The sequence below is a fragment of the Chelonoidis abingdonii genome, chromosome 11 (assembly GCF_003597395.2).
Source record: "Chelonoidis abingdonii isolate Lonesome George chromosome 11, CheloAbing_2.0, whole genome shotgun sequence".
In the NCBI taxonomy this organism is placed as follows: Eukaryota; Metazoa; Chordata; order Testudines; family Testudinidae; genus Chelonoidis; species Chelonoidis abingdonii.
The window spans coordinates 513241-534765 of record NC_133779.1 but is presented as its reverse complement, the minus strand read 5'-3'; the positions used below and the strand labels follow the sequence as shown (position 1 = coordinate 534765).

The window sequence follows — 21525 nt, the reverse complement described above, 5'->3', positions numbered from 1 at the left end:
GCGACTAGGGCTGGCCTCGGGCATCCTGACCCAGACTTTTGGGCCCAAGGAATGACCTGTGGCCTACTATTCCCAAAAATTGGATCTGGTGGCACAAGGCTTTCCTGGTTGCCTTTGGGCAGTGGTTGCTGCTGGCCTTCTGGTACCCCAAGCAGAGAAGGTTACTTTAGGCCATCTGATGGTCCTACGGACCCCACATGCAGTCCAACTACTGCTAGTCCAAAAGGGCACTCAGCATTTAACCTCTCAGAGACTGACCCATTTGGAAGTTTCTTTATTGTCCAGAACCAATTTAAAGATTGAGCAATGCCATACCTTGAACCTAGCGACCCTGTTACCTTTTCCAGACAATGATTATAAGCCTTCACATGATTGTCTTCAAGTAGTGCATTATCAGGAAAAACCTCGACCAGATCTTTCAGATGTGCCCATTCCAAATGCTGACCTGGAACTGTATACAGATTGCTTGGCACAGGTCGTGGAGGGCCAACGAATATCTGGATTTGCAGTATCTACCCAGTTTGAGATATTACTGTCTGCACCCCTGGGACCCTCCACCTCAGCCCAGGCTGCAGAATTGGTAGCCCTCACCTGAGCATGTGAGCTGGCAGCAGGTCAGTCTGTAAACATCTATACTGATTCGAAATATGCTTTTGGCATTTGCCATGCCACGGGCCAACTCTGGGCAGAGTGGGGTTTTACTACCTCCAGTGGCACTAAAGTAGCACCTGGGCCCTTAATTCTGGAACTATTAAAGGCCGTGAACCTGCCATCCGAGATTGCCATTATTCAAGTTCATGCCCACCAGAAGCGAGATGATCCCATCGACCGTGGGAATTGATTGGCTGATGCAGCATCAAAAGTGGCCTCCCTACAACCTTATATCACCAATCAAATGGTGCTCGCACCCTCTCCCCCATCAACACCGGTCTTATTTGTCCCTGAACCATCAGAGGTTAGTCGCTGGGAGAACGTAGGGGCCACTAAGACACCAAGTGGGGAGTGGCAGCTACCTGATGGGAGAAAAGCCTTGCCCCAGGCTGCTCTGCAGCCTGCCCTATTTAAACTACACCAAGAAACACATGGCGGAGCAGAGGCCATGGCACCTATTGTGAACAGACTTTGGTATGCCCCTGGGGTATTCCAGGAAGCCAAAAGAGTCCTTTCCACTTGTGACATTTGTGCAAAATTCAATCCAAGGGGGGGAAACCAAAAGGCCCCCCTGGAGCAAGGTTATGGGCATATATGCCCTTTAAATGGCTCCAAATCGGCTACTCAGAGATGCCCAAGTGCCAAGGTTTGTAATTGTATGCCAACTGACTGGCTGGCCCGAAGCATTCCCGACTACACGAGCAACTGCCTTGGAAGTGGGGAGAACCTTATTGAACCAAGTTATTCCTCGGTTTGGTCCTCCTAGCTCTATTAGGGACTCATTTCACTGCCCAGGTTATTCAATACGTTGCAAAGGCCCTAGGTATCACCTGGCTTCTACATACTCCTTGGAGACCACCATCTTCTGGGCAAGTGGAAAGAATGAACCAAACTTTAAAGCTTAAGCTCTCCAAAATATGTGCACAGATGGGATTAGAATGACTTCAGGCTCTACCTTTGGCCCTCCTGGCAGTTTGAACTGCCCCTAGGGGTCGGCTTGGTCTCTCACCTTTTGAACTTTTATTCGGCAGGCCATACACCGGATTTGCTGACCCAGGACCTGTGACTGATTTAGCCACTTGGGGGGACGAGGAGTTGACCAGATACATTGTTTCCCCTCCAAAATACTCTCATGTCGCTTCACAGGTATGCACCCCAATTTCAGTCCTTACCCGCTGATGTACCTGCTCACCGGATCCAGCCAGGGGATTGGGTCTATGTAAAAGAGTGGGAAATAGAGCCTCTCCAACCCCGGTGGGCTGGCCCTTTTCAAGTCCTTCTTACCTCCCACACTGCAGTCTGAGTAAGGGAAAGGGATACCTGGATCCACCACGCCTGAATCAAGCTAGCCCCTAGGCCAGGGCCAGAAGCAGACAACAGCGGACTTTGAAGGAGCACCGCCAGCTCTTCCCACTGTGTCCCGGAAGAGCCAGAAGCAGATGATACCTGGAAAACTGAATCTCTCGAGGGACTAAAACTTTTGTTCTGACTCTCAAATGGATTATTTTCTTTTTTTTCTTTCTATGTGTTGTTTGGGTAATGTTGCAATGTGCAAAATGTTTGTGTAGTGCTGTTACTAAGGGCTCTAATCTCCGTAGGAGAACACAATATTTCTCCCTCCAACTTGATCGCAAATTGCGTAATGAGCCTGACAATTTGGATTGTCAGGCCCGAAGGGGGGACTGTGACAGATAGCAGCCCCCCTAACAGCTAGTTATAATAGCTGGCAACCATTAGGAGAAACTGGACACTTCATGGACCCAGTAGCCTGAACTTTTGAACTGTCTTTTCTTATCAGTCTTGAGGCAGTTGGAGCTGGTCCTAAGCTGTTTTTGCTGAGCAGATTGCAGAAGTGCAGGGTTGCTAACCACCAATCAAATGCTAACACGACCGAAGCCTGTGTGTGAGTGTGTATAAAAGATTCCTGGTTTTTGTATGGAGAGAGTTTTTTGTACCAAGGTACAGAACTCTCCTTTCTTCTGCAGAATAAAGCAACCTTTCTTTATCCCTATCTGGCTGCCATTGGCTCTCAGCTAGGTGGACCCGACATTTCGGTAACAGTTATGTGGATCTGAACAGCCACAAGAGGTGCCCGGGTTTCAGCTCCAGGCCGCTTTGCCCCCAGTTACAACATGCAGGACATGGACACAAAGCAGCCAGAAGTCATGCATTCCCCAGCCCACAGAGGAACATATTCCAAGCCAAAATCACACCCCTACTGAGACTCCAAGCCCCTTTGCAAGGTGGCTGCTCACCAGGAGCACAGAGCCTGGCCATTCTGGGCTGATTTTCAGAAGTGCTGAATACCTGCAGCTGGACTGTAAATACCAACCTATTGCGGGATTCAGACTTTGGGATGAAGCAGAAGGTAACATGGATGCTATTCTCAGGGCTGGTTGGCATGCAGATTTTGTATAACTGGCAGAGGTGAGAGACTTTTTCAGCTTATTCCCCTTCCTGTATGGGAGTAGCGACACTGGTACAAAGCACCTTTTGCATTGGGATGACTGCGCCTTCACTAACAGGGTTATACGGCTTTAACTACACGTGTGTGTTAAGCAGTCTGACTTCTGTGGATAGACAAGCTGCAGATACTAGAGGGAGAAACAGAGACATGTCAGGCCTTGTCTGTGTTACCGACATTGTCAGTTCTCTGTGGCGTGATCATCTTGTTTTGTGTTTGTACAGGGCCTGGCACAGTGGGGTTCTAGACCATGACTAGGGTTCCTAAGGGCTATGGTAACACACGTAATAAGTCGTCACACTTTAACTAACTCGATTTAAACCGTGGTGCCAATCCCAGTTTAAACCGATTAAGAGTAGGTTAGATAAATGTCCATCAGGGATGGTCTAGACAGTATTTGGTCCTGCCATGAGGGAAGGGGACTGGACTCGATGACCTCTCGAGGTCCCTTCCAGTCCTAGAGTCTATGAATCTATGAACCCTTTTGTAAGTCAGTTTAGGTTGGATTGGTAATTATGAAATTAAGTGAAACCGATGTAAGAGTTAAATCAGTTAATATGCGTCTACATTAGGGGTTTAACTAAATTAGTTTAGGCTCAGTTTAGTTAAACTGACGCAACTTTTCTAATATAGACCAGGCCTTTATAGACCCGCATGTCACACAGGGAAGGGTCCTTTATAGACAGATGAAATGCAAATGAGCTGAGCTAAGTGATGACTGTCTCTGACTCGGGCTAACAAAGGGCAGGAAAGGGTTAGTGCTTTCAGTTTCTCAACAAGTGAGTTTTCGGTCAGAACGTGCAGGCTGCCGCACTTTGTGGAATATGGGATCCCTGAGCCTAGAAATACACTGCATCCTTTAAAACCCATGTTAACAGGACTGGGTCTAAGTTCAGAATTTGTCTGTCTTCCTGAGGCAAGTTCTGATGACAAGCTGGACAAGGCAATGGAAGAAGTACTGCTTATCTAATAAAGAATTTATATAGAAGTGTCTCTCTCTCTCTCCCATCCCCAATTTATGTCCCCGGATATCTGATACTCGTGATGAAGCAGCAAACTCTCTGGACAAGATGTTGTAAGACTGTCTAACACCTCTTTCTTCATGGCGCGTCTGCTCTCAGTAATGCTTCCCCACAAATAAGGACATGCGAAGTGGTGTCATGCAGAGGATTGCAAGACAATTATCCCTAGAAGCAATCTTCATGCTCTGCATAATTACCCTGTGCAGAGGACATATTTTTGTATATTCATGTTACATGATGGAGCATCAACTAGGCTGGCTCCTGCTGCACTTGCTAAATGGAGCAGATTCTTCCAGGTAAAATAATGCAGCTGCTGCACTCTGAACATGCCAAGTAAGGTCCTAACAAGACAGTGAATTAAGATTAAGACAGCCTGGGTGAATGGCAGAGGGGCTAGCAATGAGGGGGTTAAGCAGTGTTTTCCAAAGCATTGAATAATATTTGAATAAAAAATTAACTTGGGAAGCCCGTCAGGAAAGAAAAACCTCATGCTAAATGCTGGGGACTTTGCAACCACATCTCCTACTGCAGCTGCCTGCTCTGCATTAGTGTGCCTTTCGTGCTGGGTTTGGATCCGAACGAACGCACCTTTCCACAGACGTGTGAGACAATTTCATGCCCTCCTAACTGCCTGCCTGCCCATCCAAGAATCGATACTATCCTTCAACCGTGTTGCTATTTGTTTCAGCAGAGTTTGCTGTGACTTTAAATAAGGATTCTCTCCGCACACTATAATGGGATCAGGCAGTTTATATGCTGGGACTTGTATTTCCTGCACAAAGAGGGCTGGTGCATGGTTCGTGCCAGGTGGTGGGACGAGAGTTGAGTTTCTCTGGTGATTTCTATTCTATTCTATTCGGACTCCTATCCCACCTTCATTACCCCATTTGAATGCCCTGACAAATACATTAAGTGATGCAAGTAACATCTGGCCTGTGTGGTTCATTCTCTCTCGTCCTCTCCCCTGGGGGAGAATTGTGAGCAGTGGAGCATCGTTGGATTGTCTCAATGTCTGCGCTGCTCTGCGTTTGTTAGAGATGGAGGTAGGAGGAGTGGGCCATGCACTTGGAAGGGAAGGGAGCGAGGTTGGTGATGGTTCTGGGGGAGCTGGGATAGCTCCTGCAGGAGTTCATTCCACAGTCTCAGCCTGGCACCTGAGATAGCGCTGTCTGCTGCATGGTTTTACCCTGATGGCAGGAAGTTCCCTTGCGAGAAATGAACAAAGCTGTGAGCCACAGACCCCGACCCAGAGCTCTGGCTGTTTTAGGCATCCAGGCATCCTTGAAGATAAGGGCTGAGATCTTGACCTGCTACTCTGGAAAGCAAGTGAAGAGAAAGGAGGATGGGATTGATGTGCAGCTAGGGGGTGGCTCTGCAGCATTCTCTACTCACTGGGATTTCTGGTGCAGAAGGTTAAAGTGCCATAAAACCAAAGAGCCTCTCAAGGGCTAGATGACATGTGGCTGCCGAGTGCAGGGGCAGAATGTGGGCAGTCGGCTTCAGCAGTGTTACTACAAGCCAAGGAGCAAATCAGAGGGCACATGGGACCTCGCATGCCCCCACCCTGCCACGCCTCTAGCTGTGGCAGCTGGGGGTGACAGGCAGCAGCCCCCATGGCAAGGGACATGTGCAAACAGGCCTGTACTCTACAGGACTGAACTGAAACAAACCCTATTCCCTGCTTTGCCCCTCCTCTGTCTGAAACTGGCAGCCCCCCTGGAGCAGAAGCAACTCCAACCCCACCTGGAGACCTCCAGCGGCAACAGGCGGTACTACATCCGGCAGTCCGGGGGGGTGGGAGGGCAGGAGTAATTCCAACCCCATCTGTAGACCTCCAGCGGCAACCGGTGGTACTACACCCCGTAGCCTGCGGGGATGGGGCAGGCGCAACTCCAACCCCACCTGGAGACCTGCAGCGGCAACCGGTGGTACTACACCTGGCAGCCCCGGGTGGGGGGGCAGGAGCAACTCCAACCCCACCTGAAGATCTCCAGCGGCAACAGGCGGTACTACACCCCGTAGCCTGCGGGGATGGGGCAGGAGCAACTCCAACCCCACCTGAAGATCTCCAGCAGCAACAGGCGGTACTACACCCCGTAGCCTGCGGGGATGGGGCAGGCGCAACTCCAACCCCACCTGGAGACCTCCAGCGGCAACAGGCGGTACTACACCCTGCAGCCTTGGTGGGTGGGGGGCAGGAGCAAATCCAACCCCACCTGGAGACCTCCAGCAGCGACAGGCGGTACGGCATCCAGCAATACATTAGCCATGTAGTATAGCAGAGGGGTGTATATTGGTGGGGTTGCACCGTTAGCTATTGATCACTTGCTGCTCCTTCATGCATGGTCTCTGCCATTTACTCGTCACTTTAGCCCTCATTCAAGGACCAAGTGCTGTTTAAACCTCTTTTCAGCCCTCTGCGTTTCCTCGATTCATAGATGTGCCCATTTGATCATCTAGTCTCAGCTCCTGCACCTCACAGGCCTCGTTACTTCCTCCAGTTACTCCTGTACTGAGCCCAGGGACTGCTTGCTGGAAGAGACGCTACAGCCAGACATGCCTCTAGTCTTAGTGTGAAGACACCAAGCAATGGAGAACCACCTTTTCTCCTGGTAGTTTGTTCCAGTGGTTATTTACCCTCGCTACTGAAAATGCATGCCTTGTTTCTAACTTCTTATTCCCCAAAAGCTCTTTTTAAAGATAGCACCTTAAAGAAAGTGAAAGAAAGTCTCTTTTTTCCTACGGTGTGACAGATTGGCCAAGATTCCCAGGTGACAGTTAATTCATCCCTTTGCAAATTGTAACATCAGCTTAAAGGGATACAGAGATGATACAGATGTGCTGGTCAACAGGGAATATATTTTAATGGCATTTTCATTAGATCCATATATATAGACATCTCGGATCCTCCCCTTCCCTCTCTCCTCAATCATGCAAGTGGGTTTGTTGTTTGGAAGGAAATATTCATTTGGCTTTGCACATATCACATTATACCTGCACGGAACATGCGTCATGGTCCATTAGCATTGTTTTGCATCCTGTGCTCCATTAACTCTGCTTCGGAAAATGCGAGCAGAAAATGCAGGCCGTTTGAAGGGCGGAGCAGTGACATGTTTCTGTTAGAATCAGTTGGACAGCAAAGGAATGAATGCACATAGCACTGTCATCACATCTCCTCCTAGGGAGTCTCTGCTTTAGGACCAACTTCAGCATAGCTATGTTTAACTTCCGCCTGCTGGGATCATAAGTCAGGTTTGATCTCAGGACCTCCCGTGCTGAAAGTATGGGCGGCTATCACTTGCATTACGCTGTCTATCTTAGTTACTTATACAGCACCCACTATCGTAGGTGAGCACCTCACCATCTTTATTACATTTATCCTCACCGTGCAGTAGGGCAGTGCTAGGAGCCCCATATCATAGATGGGGAACTGAGGCATAGGGACGCTAAAACTATGCTTACACTAACTGCAGCTGTAGACCTCTCTTACATCAACAGAAGGGTTTTTTCCATCACTATAAGTAATCCCACTTCTCTGAGTGGTGTAGCTAGGTCAACAAGAGACTTCTTCTGTCAGCCTGGCCAGGGCTACACCTGCCATTAGATCGGCTTCATTATGGCACTCAGTGGTATGAATTTTTCAACTCAAGAGATGCAGCTATGTCAATCTAAATGTTGTGTAGACCAGGCCTAAGTGACTGGCTCAAGGTCACACAGAAAGTCTGCATCAGAGGAGGAAATTGAACCCAAGGTTAGTCCCCTGACTGCTGAACCATCCTGTCTCTCCAAAGGAGTAAAACTGCTATCTGACAGTTGTAGTAGGCTGTTACCCTTTTAGAGAGGGAAGCCTTTGCATAGGCATTAAACTTCTCCATACGCAAGTAAAACAAAATTGTATTACTGACTGTAGCAGCTGGGTTTGTGTCTCTTTTTTGTTAATGCCAGCAGAACTTTAAAGAATGCCTTTCCCTGAAGTCCTGACTTCTCCTCAGGAGATTCAGGGCTGAGTCCTCAGTTGGTATAAATCAGCATTGCTGCAGGAATGTCAATAGAGCTCTGCTTGTTTACACTAGCTGAGGATAGGGCCCTCTGAATCTGAAGCAGGAGCAGGCAGAAGAACCAAAGCTGACGGCTTACCAAAGATCAGAAAATGCTGCTGCAGCCCCCTGGAAACTGATGCCCATGCAGCACAGTGCCCCTCACGTTCCCCCAGACTCAGACAATACACAGCAGGAACTCAGGACGCATGATGAGACCAGATACCAGTATCCCGGCTAGTGGCTTCTTTTAGGAAAAAAACCTTAAGCTAGTAACTGTGCAGCGTGGTGGCCCCACTTCTCAGCCACCTCATGCAGCCTGCCAATTAACCAGAGACAGGAACAAGGGTTATAGGCCTGTGGGGAGAGCAGGAGGCTAGAAACCTACCCCATAGCACAGACCACCTCTGGCCCATTCGGCGTCTGGCAGGGAACATGCTCCCATATTACAGAAAACACAGCTGTGCAGGCGGCTTTGTGGAGGGGCTAGGTTGTGGCGCTCTCTGAGTGTCCTTTGGAAGTTAGCATTATAAGTAATCTCCTGCCTAGAGCTACCTGGCATATTTTATAGGCTTTGTCCTGCAGGCAGCCGTCCCGGCGAGCTTTACTGTCAGAATCCCTTTATTCCAATTAAAAGACACAAGAGTGAATGACTCTGTGGTGCCCAGAGTGGCGGAACAGAAGCCTGCTGCTAGCAGAGAAGCCAGTGTCTGGCTGCTGCTCTCCCCACCAAGGACAGGGCCTGGGCACATCTCCCCAGTGCTCTTGAAAGGGCTCTTTTCCTTTTCCAGTGTGAATTTAGTACTGGTGAAAGGCAACAAATCATCAGCCCTGGAGACTTGGGGGCTGATTTTCTGGCCTCATCTCGACACAGACATTGTCCTGGTTGCTTGCCCACACATGCACACAGGGGTCTGTCAACACAACATGCAGCACCTGCAGATGTACCCAAGCTATAGCCAAGCCAGCCTGGGTACCTACCAATAACAGCAGCGTGGCCGTTCAAACGTGTACCCTGGGTCCTGGGTGAGCAGAGTGTGTCTGGCAACCCTGCTATGGGTACTTGAGCTAGCTCGATCAAAGCTACTTTGGATATGTCTACATGAACTGCCAGCCCACTTCCCTTGGCAGTGCAGACGTGTCCTCTCCAGCCACAGGCAGCTGGAAAAATTATTCGCCAGTTGCCGAAAAGGTGAGAGTGACTGGCCTGGTGAGAAGCATTGAGAGATGGACGGGGCTGGGGGAATGGTGGGGAAGCAGATTTGCTAACGCCTTATTTTACAGCCGGTGAGGGCATTAGAACAGGCAAAGAGAGAGTCCGGACTCCTGGGTTCTGTTTCTGGGACTGAGTGGGGAGCAGGAGTTTGGAGCAAGGGACACAAGGAGACAGGACACCTGGGTTCTCTTCCTGGCTCTAACTTTGACTAGTTAGGAGGTCAGGCACCATGAGAGGGGTGCATTTAGGCCTGATAGCGTGAGTAACCAGGGGAGGAGATGTGCACACAAGGGGAAGGTTGTGTTGGTATCCAAGCCCACACACTAGCTGTATCTACAGCGCTCCAAAGATGTGCATAAATGAAGAATCAGAACCACAATACATGTTAATAAGACAAAACAAATCCTTAGCATTGTTCAGTTTTTCTGAAAATATATGCTAGCCAAGAAAAGAAAACAAGATACATCAGAGGCCAGGGTGTTCTCAGAGGGGAAGGAGAAAGAAATCATTGATGTGCCAGTGAAGTGAAGATGAAAAATATCTTGTGTGTTGTTGATTTAACAGAATGGCCTATAAAGTGGGAATGTGCTGCATGGGGACCAGAAGATGAAGACCAGGTGTTCAGTGATGTTTGGAGGTAGAAACCTTGTGTGCATCCCAGCCCTAACCACTATCCCCCTGCTGGGAACGGAACTCAGGAGTCCTGGCTCCCAGCCTCCTGCTCTAACCACTACCCCCCACCAGGAATGGAACCCAGGAGTCCTGGCTCTGAGGGAGGGTGTGTAGGGAGAGAGAGATGCCCCTGTCTGCCCAGCACTGCAGCAATCATTTCCAATTCAGTGCACTTCAGTCAGCTCCTCTTGCTTCCGCTTTGCTTGGCCAACCTGAGCCAAGTCAGGGCTTGGCTGTGGGACCGTGAGAAGTGCCCAAGCGCTGGAGGATGTGATTCTGGGGAGTCAGAGGCTGGCTCTCATCTCTCTGGTTCCAGAGGGAAGATTAAGTGCAGGCCTTGCGATTATTGGCGATCCCAGGCCAGATCACATGTTGCCCTTCCCGCACTGCACTGCAGCTGGCAGTGAGCGACTCAGCCTGGATAGAGAGACTGGTGCTAGCATACTAACAGGAGCCTTGTGGACTCTCAGACCCGCCCCCCCCCCCCCAAGCTGCAACGTCCACACTGGTATCTTTAGCACCCTACCCCGAGCCCTGCTTGCGTGAGTCTGTCGAGCCTGGCTGGGACACCTGCTCCCAGCGGCAGGGCAGATGGGGCCTTGTTCACATGCAGTAAGTGGCACCTGTTTAATGTAAATCAGTTTTGAAACAGCTTTAGTTGAACCAGTGCACACCCCTCTGTGGACACTCTGATTTCAATTTACATTAAACCTATCCCCCTGAAACAAGACTGTCTTAACCTGAAGTACGTGATCTACGCAGCCCCTTGTTAGCAGTTTAACCTCTTACCAGTTGAACCTGTGCAGACAATTTAATAGCATTTCGCGCCCACTTTGTTCAGCAGACTCGTGTCCCAGGTGGCTTCCCTTCCCTGGCCCAGGTGAGAAGGATCAGGCTCATGGAGCTGTGGTCCTCTATAAAGCAGCTCATGGGTGATCAGAGAGGAACAGGGAGCTGTCTAATTCAGCGTCTGAGAATGCAGCGCAGAGGCATATGAAGCTAGGTGCTGTGTAGTGAGGGGACAGTGCAAGGGTATGAAGCTAGGTAGGACACGGGAGAACGGGGTGCCCCGGAGGCTTGTGGGAAAGAATTGGTGGGCCACCATCTGCTGACCAATCGGTTGTGACTGGGGCCATGTCTGTTCATACAGTGCTGCAGCTGTTCTGATACAGCTGTGCCACTGCAGCACGTCTGGTGAGGACATTCTATGCAGATGGGAGAGAGCTCCCCCGTCGGCATAAAAACCCACCTCCCTGAGTGGCAGAAGCTACTGGGAGAGCGTCTCCCACCAACATAGCGCTGTGTGCACAATAGTCACCCCCGTGAGCAACGCAGGTTTTGCTGACATTGGCTGCAATGTAGACATAGCTGGGTGTTGGCAGAGCGTGAGACAAAGCAACTAGCGTCCTGAGCTACATTTGACAGCGTGGCAGCTGCATTGCACTGGTGTCTGAATGCAGAGCGTGTTAACGAGAAAACTCACCAGTCCTTCTCAGTTGCTTCTCCAGTGGAGACAAAGCCTGAGTGTCTGTCAACATGCGGAGCTGCATTGTTTTAATGTCAAATGTGGTGTTACACAGCTGCTTAAGCAACACTGCCAACCAGCGTGTTAAAAAATCATTGGCTAATTATACACAATTTCAACACGTGCACCTATTTCTAATTAAATGTAACTTCAATGTTTTAAACGAAAGCCAAGAGAGGCTCAGGTGACAGATCTCAGCAGCCAAAGCCTTTAGGAAACTCCAGACGTCAGGAGACTTATGATAATGGGTGGGCAAAGCCATTGAAGCTAGAGCTTGGACTCAGCATTGAAACATCTAACTCCTAAGTCCCCGTTGTGGACCCAGCACTTTGGGAACTTCGGCACCTACAGGATTAAGTGGAAGCTGAGGAGGGCTTTTGAGGACCTACATTTTGGACATAAGTACCTAAAATGGCAACTAGGCACCTAAATTCCTTCGTGGATCCAGCCATTACAGCCTGAGCTCTTTGGGGAAAAGACCATCTCTTTGTCCTGCACTGCGGGGTGTTCTGCAATGTACAATAACAATGAGGCTGCATTGACATTCCTAGTTCAGTTTAGCTTCAGACAGTTAGGAGCAAGTTTAACTGATGCTGAAATCAGAGTCCACACATATGCAGATCTGTGTAGACAAACGCTTGGGAACAGGCAGCTGCTGCACTAGATTTAGGGGCTGGGTTTTATTACAGGCTGAGCAAGGGGGGTGGCATGTCTCTGCTTGGCTTAAAACCTTCTGTCTGGTTAAAATCTGTTAAACTCACTCACTCGTCTACTTGGGAAAGGCTCATGTGCTAGTCCGCGCTGGCCGCCTCTGCCAACTCTCACTCTTGCATAGAGCAGTCAGCAGGAAGATAATGAGATAATAAAACAGATTGACATTGTCTCACAGACATGGGGGCATTCTAAACAGTTGTCTGTAGTGCTGGCCTGCCAGAAGATGAAATATATTTGAGTAAAAATTATGGTTGCATTTTCCTTTTTGGTGGAATCTGACTCTGCAGGGGAGTGGAAGTTTGGTTGTTTCGTCTCTGCAAAGCTCTGTGGTGTTTGCAGACTGCTTTGCTGTGTCACCTTGGCCAACAAGCCCCCCCTACCCCCCACGGGGATTTCTGAGAGCAAAGGGCCAGAAGTAGGAAGATGAAGTTGGAACAAGCAGCAAATATCTCAGTGAGCTGGAACTGTGTTCCCCAAAGAGTATGGTGGCTTCTCCATTACTTGGAGTCTTTAAATCAAGATTGAGGGTAAAATTATCCAAAGCACCACAGTGCTCAAGTCACTCTTAAAAACAGAGTCGCTAAGAGACTTTTGGAGCCAGTCTGAGGTTGTGAAATTAACTCCCCCAGGAACTAAGGACCATCGCAAACCTCACTGCCTTCCACTCCCAGTGCAAGGCGCAGTTCTTTGGCCTTGCCATCTCTAACAGACCTACATGGTGACAGGTGTATTTAACAAAACCCTACCAAGGCAAGACACCCGCCGTGTGTGTGTCTCCCCCGCAGGGAGAGGAGGAAAGCACAAACAGCACATGATGCACGTTAGGCATGATGGCTCTTGATCCACTCTTAAAAGAGGTGCAGATGCTACAGGGAGCATCATGCAAGAACAGCTACAGAATCGTAGGGAAAAATGTTACTCTGGGCATCCTTCTAAAAGGCAGAATGACAGGTGGTTGGCTCAGTGCAGGTGCCCCACGGTGAGATTCTGGCCTGGGTTATGCAGGAGGTTAGACTAGGTGGTGATGGGCTCTTCTGGCCTCGGAATTCTAGGAGTCAGCGGCTCAATGAATGGTAACTCTCACCTGCCATGTGGGTGTCCTTCACCATGCGTGCTGGTGGAGAGTTGAGGGTTTTATTAAAAAACAGGCAGACGCTGGTCTTTCTACTCACAGAAGTAAATCTCAGCTGCCCCATCCCTTGTTCTATTAAATATTAATGCCAAGAGAGATGCAGCTTGATGAGTGACTCAGAGGTTCACAGTCCTGGGCCTTCCTGCCCAGGTCTCACATCGATCAGTGTGTAAATGGGCTGTCCTTGGAACATTCTCAAGAGACGCTTGCTGAGAGCGCCGTGCCCCGTCTGAAAACGCTTGCTGGTCAGACATTGAGATAGATGCTGGAGCGACGTCTGGAAAGAATCTTTCTGAGCCTGATGGCTCGCTGGGAAGCTTAGTTAATGCTAATGGCTGCACTGCACCACCCCATGATGGGGGGACTGTTGACTCAAGGAGAGCGCCAGCTGTGTCAATTTCTGCAAATCTAGCTGTGCTGATTATTCTAAAGGAAACAGCCCTGCTGTCGCAGCAGCCCTGGTCTGCATGCATGACCAAGCTCCCTCTATTATCCCATCAGCCCAAGCATGCACGTCAGGTGAGACCGTCGCTGCTTTTGCAAGGCTCATACATTGCCGAATGCACAGCTTGGAGCCGCAGCACTGCCAGTTCACTTCCCACAATTGAAAGATGTGTAAAGACACACACAGCCTGTGCTACTCTGACCTGTGGGTACAGAAAAGCTCACAGCTCAGGTATGGACCAGCAGGGGCTCCGACCCAATGGCGCCGGGCACGACATGAGAACCTGAATAGAGATCAGTGGGTCTCATCCTTTTCCCCACCTTGCGATCCCGTCTTTCAGGAGGGAAAGGTTCTGGACCCCAGGCTCTGGGAGCATTGGCAAGAGATGCTTGTAGAGATTGCTGCTGGAGCGATGTGTGGAAAGAACCTTTCTGAGCCAGGTGGCTGATTGGGAGGTTTGCATTCACTAAAACGCGTTAACTCCATGCCATTTAAATGCCTCCATTTGACTGAAGACAGAAGGGAGGTGGCCACATGCCCCTCAGTGAGAACCCAGGGAGCAGAATGCTGCCATTAGCAGAGGAACTGAAGTACTACGCAACCAGAAACATACGCGCACCTCCTACCTCCCCCTAGGGATGATGGGTAGGTGGCTAAATAAAAGTGATTCCCTCTACCCCCCCTGCTCTGAGGCTGGCATACCCTTTTCCACAAGGAATCACTCTGGGGAGTGGTGGTTAAGTTGAAGCCTGGGCTGTGAGTATTAAATAAAACCCAGCTGTTCTCCTGGCTTAGAAAACCTCATCACTACTTTTAAGAACTGCTGATGAAACCACTCTGCCTCTCCAGAAGTCAGGGCTGCATGAGTTCCCTCTTACTGCTCATTGCCAGTCCAGCATCTCATAAAGCTTTGCTGGCATAGATTCAGAGGCAGGTGAATATCAATGTCTCAGCCCCTGCTCTAACCACTAGACCCAGCTGCCTGCCAGAGCTGGGATTGGAGCCCAGCAGTCTGGCCTCCCAGCCCTGACCTACCACTAAGGATGTGTCTGCAGTGCAATATAATAAATCAGCTGACCCAGGCTCGGCCTGCAGGACTATACAATTGAAGTGCAGGTGATTAGGTTTCAGCTGAAGCCTGAGTTCTGGGACCCCGTGAGGATCCCAGAGGCCAGGCTCCAGCTAAAACCTGAACTTCTACATCGCAATTTCATAGCCCCGCAACCCGCGCCCCATGAGCCCTGGGCAGCTGAGTTGGGCCAGACATGGGTGTTTTATTGCAGTGTAACCTAAGAAACACGCCACAAGAAACACAAATGCTGCTGCTCTTGGAACTATCTCAGCAACTGCCAGACTTCCAAGCAGCACGTGATCGAAGGTACAGCATGACCTTCCACTCCCTTATCCCCCTCTTGTTTTAAAAGGGCCTGTAGGGAAAAATCATCAGCCCCTTTACAGAAGAGAGAACCTGTGCACGGTCCTTTTCTCTCTGTCTCTGGCGAGGCATGTCTGTGCAAAGCGCCTCTCACCCTGCCCAGTAAAGCCAGTCTCCAAAGATCTTGCACAGATGATGTCAGGAACTAACATTTCCAGCCAAGCTCAGATCCCATTTCCCTCGCCAGGACATGGAGAGCACGTTCTGATCATCCCTAACAGGGCTCAGGCTGGTTCTGGGGAAATGGTCTGTTTTCACAACAGAGACATAGATAGCCGTGCCGGGGTCCTTCACAGATTTCTGTTGGAGTTGTGCTGCTCAAAATATTCATAAATGATCTGGAAAAGTGGGTGAACAGTGAGATGGAAAACTTTGCAGGTGGTACTAAATTACTCAAGCCAGTTAAGAAGGGATCTCACTACACTGGATGACCTGAAGAAGAGCTCAGTGCAAGCGCAAAAGTTTCTTTCACCAACAGAAGTTGGTCCAGTAAAAGGTATTAGCTCACCTGCCTTGTCTCTCTTGGGTGACAAAATGGCAAATGAAATTCAGCAGTGATAAGTGCAGGGTAGTGCACATTGACAAAACTAATCCCAACTATACATCCAAACTGATGGGGCCTAGATTAGCTGTGACCACACAAGAAAGATATTGGCGTCATCATGGATAGTTCTCTAAAAATATTTGCTTAATGTGCAGCATCAGTCAAAAAAGCAAACAGACTGTTAGGAACCATTAAGAAAGGGATAGATAAAAAGAAAAATATCATATTGCCTCTACATACATTCATGGCATGCCCACACCTTGAATACTGCCTGCAGTTCTGGTCACGTCCTCTCAGAAAAGATGCATTAGAATTGGAAAAGGTGCCGAGAAGGGCAGCAAAAACTATTAGGGGTTTGGAACAATGGGGGGCGGCTCCAGGCCCCAGCATGCCAAATGCATGTTTGGGGCGGCATGCCGCGGGGGACGCTATGCCGGCCGCTGGGAGGGCGGCAGGCGGCTCTGGTGGACCTCCTGCAGTCCACCAAAGCTGCGGGTCCAGGGGACCCTCCTCAGGCACGCCTGTGGGAGGTCCACCGGAGCCACCTGCTGCCCTTGCGGCGGCCGGCATAGCGACCCCACACGGCATGCCACCATGCTTGGGTCAGCAAAATTTCTAGAGCTGCCACTGGGAACACCTTCCGTATGAGGAGAAATTAAAAAGATTTGGACTGTTCAGTTTAGAAAAGTGATGACCAAGGAGCAATATGACAGAGGGCTATAAAATCATGGATGGTGTGGTGAAAGTGAATAGGGAAGTGTTATTTACCCCTTCATGTAACACAAGAACCAGCTGATAAAATGATAGGCAGTGGGCTTAAAACCAACCGTAAGGGGTGTCCCTAAACGTCTGACTTCCAGAAGCTGGGCCCAGATGACAGGACGGATTACTGAAAAATGGCTCTATTCCGTCAGCCATTGGCAGAGCCAGGACACAGGGCTAGCTGGCCCACTGGGCTCTCCCAGCATGTTCTCTGGCAGAAAGCCCCGAGGCGGAGGCCCTGGGTCAGAAGGAGGGGGCTGCAGCAGTCTGTGGGGTAGGGGGGAATGGGGGTTCTGAGCAGTGATATTTTCCCATCCTCCTTGGCAATGAAATGTCACAGCCTCATGGGCCATGAATTCCTAGTGCCTCTTCAGTCGGAGACGATTGCTGTGACAGTGGGAGATTTTTTAAGGAGGCAGCTCCCTGGGAAAGTGACAGGCATGGCTTGAAAGTGAGCAGGAGGGGATCTGTGCAGTGGCCAGGACTCCCACTCCCATGCACAGGCTGAGGACTCAGCTGCTTCTCTCAGCTACCCTCCCCCCCGCCCTGTGTGTCAGTCTGAGTGGGGATCTCGGGGAGGGGCACAGATGAGGAAGAGAGATGGGATATGCTGCGGTTGGTCAGATCGCGCTGGGCACCATGGGCCAGAGGTGGGATACGAATCAGAAGAAGGGAAGCAGAACCCAGAGATGGCCCCACGAGCTGCTGATCTCAGGGGCGGGAGATGCTCCAGATGGCTACAGACCCCAGCTGCTTCCTGAGTGCAGGATGTGACCTGGAAGCACGGCTGGATCAGGGGATGATCCCAGAGGCTGGTGCTGCCCTGTGCAGCTCCACGTGGGAGACTCTGCCTCCTGGGCAGTGATGGGTCAGGAAACCTGTGCTGTCCGCAGCTGCTGCAGGAGTGGACTCTCCTGACAGCTGCCTGCCTCACACCATCGGCTGGGGAGGCTGCTGATTAACGTTTAATTTGATGCTGCGATGTGGGCAGACACGGAGGGAGGGAGTGAAATGTCACAGGCCTTTGAGATGGGAGCTGGGTGCTGTCCTGCTGACTCTGGGGACTGGTTCTCTGTACAGGCAGAGAGAACAAAGAGCAGGTTTCTCCCTGCAGCGTAGGAATTACTAGACAAGCGCAGAGCTCCCATCTCCAGCAGGGGCCAGAACCAACAGCTCTCTAGAGGAAGGTGCACAAAACCCCGCAGTGATGGGATAGCCATCCCCCAGGGAGCAGCCCCAGACCCCAATCGGTCGATGGACGCTCATGCCCTGACACAGCAGGGCTCCTCCCAAACTTCACCCACGGGTTCCTGCCTCCAGCCCAGCCCTTCCAGAGGACCTAGTGTGGCTCTTTTGGAAAGCTGCTTGGTCTTGATTTAAAGATTCCAGGTGGTGGGGAATTCACCATGCACCTTTCCAATGGCTGATTCCTCTTGTTGTTAGTGTAAAACCTAGGGCCAGGTATTCAGACATTTCCAGGTAAAAACTGTCCTGAAAAACACCTTGTATGGAAAACATCCACCACACTCCAGTTCTCACGTCTACCAGCAAAACCATCCCCTAGCTGTAGGGTTTTAAGAGCTGCAAGATAACAGAAGGCGGCTCCAGAAAACTCTTCTTTCCAAAAGAGCAAAAGATTGCTCCAGGCTTGGAAAGGTTCTTGTAATTTATGCTGGTATGCACAGTATTTATGCTGTGATGTGTTGTAATTGCACCATAAAGCGCTCGGAGTTGGGACTGTAAATTAACTCAGTTTTCCTTGTGGTGTTGTGTGTCTCTGACATGCCACACGGGGCGAGCTCAGGTAGTCCAATCTTGTGCTCTAAGACTAGCAGCCAGACATCGGTGCCAGTTCTGTGCTGAGCGCCGCGGCTGCTACTGGCATGATGGAATCTAGAGGCTCATTCTATCCACAGTTGCAGGTTGCAAAGTTTCACACCTTTCTCCCCATTTGTTGGGAGGGAGGGAGGCAGCTCCAGCTAATGAGCTGACCCAGAAGCAGGTAGCAGCTATAGCAGGGGCAGGCAACCTATGGCAAGCGTGCCGAAGGCGGCACGCGAGCTGATTTTCAGTGGCACTCACACTGCCAGGGTCCTGGCCACCAGTCCAGGGGGCTCTGCATTTTAATTTAATTTTAAATGAAGCTTCTTAAACATTTTAAAAACCTTATTTCCTTTACATACAACAATAGTTTAGTTATATATTATAGACTTATAGAAAGAGACCTTCTAAAAACGTTAACATGTATAACTGGCATGGGAAACCTTAAATTAGTGTGAATAAATGAAGACTCAGCACCCCACCTCTGAAAGGTGGTCGACCTCTGGGCTTGAGGCTGGATCTCAATGCTTTCTCCTTGCCACTTCCAACGCAGCAGGGGCTGCGGACTCGCAGGTAGTACAGGAGGCAGCTCTGAAATTGCTCCAACTGGTCATTTCCAGCAGGGCCTGGAAGTCAGAGGGTTTAAATGATGCTGTGGCCCATCTCTGCCCAGAGGGGAAATTCACCCATTGGAGCCCCCAGGGAAAAGTCTGGCTGCATCTATGCCCACTGAGCGCCTGCTGAAGAACCGGTTCCATGGCAAATAACAAAGGGGCCAGTAAGACAGCTAGAGCTGCAGGGGAGCTGTGGCCATGTCCCCTACAAAGCCATCGGGGAGTGGGGGTTGAGTGCAGGTTGCTCTGTGCATCCAGAGAACTCTCCACACTGGGTAAGGTTGCCAACTTTCTGCTCACACAAAACCAAACACCCTTGCCCTGCCCCTCCTCTGAGGCCCCGCCTCTTCTCCAAGGCCCATAATCTCTCACTCCATCCCCCTCCCTCTCTTGCTCACTCTCCTCACCCTCACTCACTCACTCATTTGGGTGGGGCCAGGGATGAGGGTTGGGGTGCATTGGGGTCTCCAGGCTGGGAGGTGGAGCCAAGGGGTTCGAAATATGGGAGGGGGCTCTGGGCTGAGGCAGGAGGTTGGGGTGTGGGAGGGGTATGAGCTCTGGGCTAGAGGTGTGGATTCCAAGGTGGGGCTAGAAATGAGAGGTTCAGGGTGAGGGAGGGGGTGGGGTTGGAGGGGGTGAGGGCTCCAGTTGGGGGTGCAGGCTCTGGTGTGGAGCCAAGGATGAGGGATTTGGGGTGCAGGAGGAGGCTCTGGGCTAGAATCGAGGGGTTTGGAGGGTGGGAGGGGGATCAGAGCTGGGATAGGGGCATGGGGGGGAGGATCAGGGGTGCAGGTTACGGGTGGCGCTTACCTCAGATGGCTCCCCGAAGCAGTGGCATGTCCCTCTCCAGCTCCTATGTGGAGGTGCGGCCAGGCGGTCTGCATGCTGCCCCATCTGCAGCTGTCACCACCACAGCTCCCACTGGCCACAGTTCCCAGCCAATGGGCACTGCGGAGTTGGCACTTGGGGTGGGGGCAGCACGTGGAGTCCCCTGGCTGCCCCTATGTGTAGCAGCAGGAATGAGGACATGCTGCTGCTTCCGCGAGCCTGCCTTAGCCCTGTTGTGTCGTTGACAGGACTTTTAATGGTTTTAGGTGTTCTGGTTGAAAACCGGACACCTGGCAACCCTAACAGTGGGGTGATCCTGTCAGCCAGTGACAGGCCCAAAAGCCACCAGAGCCATGGCACAAAGCAGCTGCACTGAAGCCCAGAATCTGGTCAAGCAGTTCTGAAACGTGGGCTATTGTTGTGGAGTAGCAGGAAGGGTGTGGTGCAAAGTGGAGGTAAAACACCAGTAGATGGGAATGGTGAGCGTCTGCACCTGCTGTGCGCCGATTCTCTGTTCCTGGCACCTGGGGCAGCCATTCGTGCCGGTGCCAAGGGTGTGCATGCCGCTGAGACAGCATTGTGCCGGTGGAGGTGGAGTCTGTGCTTTCTATGCAGAATTAAGGATGGGAGGAAATCCCACAGATGAAGCTGGTTTCCACGTAAATGTGTTTACTAGCCATATGCAAATGTATGGGGCCAAGCTATTTATACACCTGCAGTGCTGCTAGGTTCTGGTGGCTTCTGCAGTGTAAGACGGAGGCTTGGTGGAGGGCTCTGGGCCTATCTAACTGGACGCTGTCTCATGCCTGTGCAGTACAGCAGGCCTGCTTTGCACGGGACTCAGTGAGGGCACACACTCACTCATCTCTGAAGCCCTCTGCGAGTCTCCTGAGTAGATCCCTGCTCTACTTCGCACAGAGCTCAGCCAGGCAGTGTGAGGAAAAGCAGAACCACCCTTCAGGCGGTTGCTGATTCAGAGGCACTAATGTGCAGTTAATTCCTCTGGACAGGACTGGGACAGATCTGAGCTGTTGCTCCAGCTGCAGCCTGCGTCCCCCCTGCCCCCCCTCCCCAGTGTAGGAGCATGTGCACTCCATGACGTGTCCAGTGGAGCAAACGCCTCTCTCTGGACACAGGCCTCTGGGTGTCCTGCAGCCTTGTGATGGACCCTAGCCGCTGACCTAATGAGAACATCATGGGGCAGGCGCTGCAGCAGTGCCCAAGGCGGGGTGTATGGGGATAAGGAATGGGAATTTTAGGGGAAATCTCTGGTGATTGGAGAGGCCGTGAGCCAGCCCACATCTGAGAGGAATATTGCTTCTATTGCAAACATCAGAGCTGTGTGAATAATGGATCTTTGGTTCAGTGGCAGTTCTGAAAAATAAAATTAGTTTTGGGACAACTCAAAATAACATTTTTTCAAAAAATCTCTTCAACTTGTTTCACTGAAAACTTCCTTTTGGGCCGAATGACCTAGTCCTTGTGCTAACCTGTCTGGTTGTGAGTGAATTTCATTCTTACACCAGTTTCCCTCTGCTGTAACTCCCTTCCCTGACAGCAGTGTCACTACCCTAAGAACCCATCCCTCATCCCCAAGAGCGTGAACTCTTTCCTTGCCCTTGGCTGCTTTTCCAGGGGCTCAG

At 50.7% G+C, this 21525-nt stretch overlaps 1 protein-coding gene across 1 annotated transcript in view; it reads right to left on the bottom strand.

Annotated features, from left to right (window-relative positions):
* Positions 1 to 18417, bottom strand: part of BBC3 (BCL2 binding component 3) — a 245466-nt gene extending 227049 nt beyond the window's left edge. The window contains exon 1 of the mRNA XM_075070551.1: positions 18413 to 18417. The gene's annotated coding sequence lies outside the window, so the exon portion shown is untranslated. The remainder of the gene's footprint in view (positions 1 to 18412) is intronic.
* Positions 18418 to 21525: the final 3108 nt, after the last annotated feature.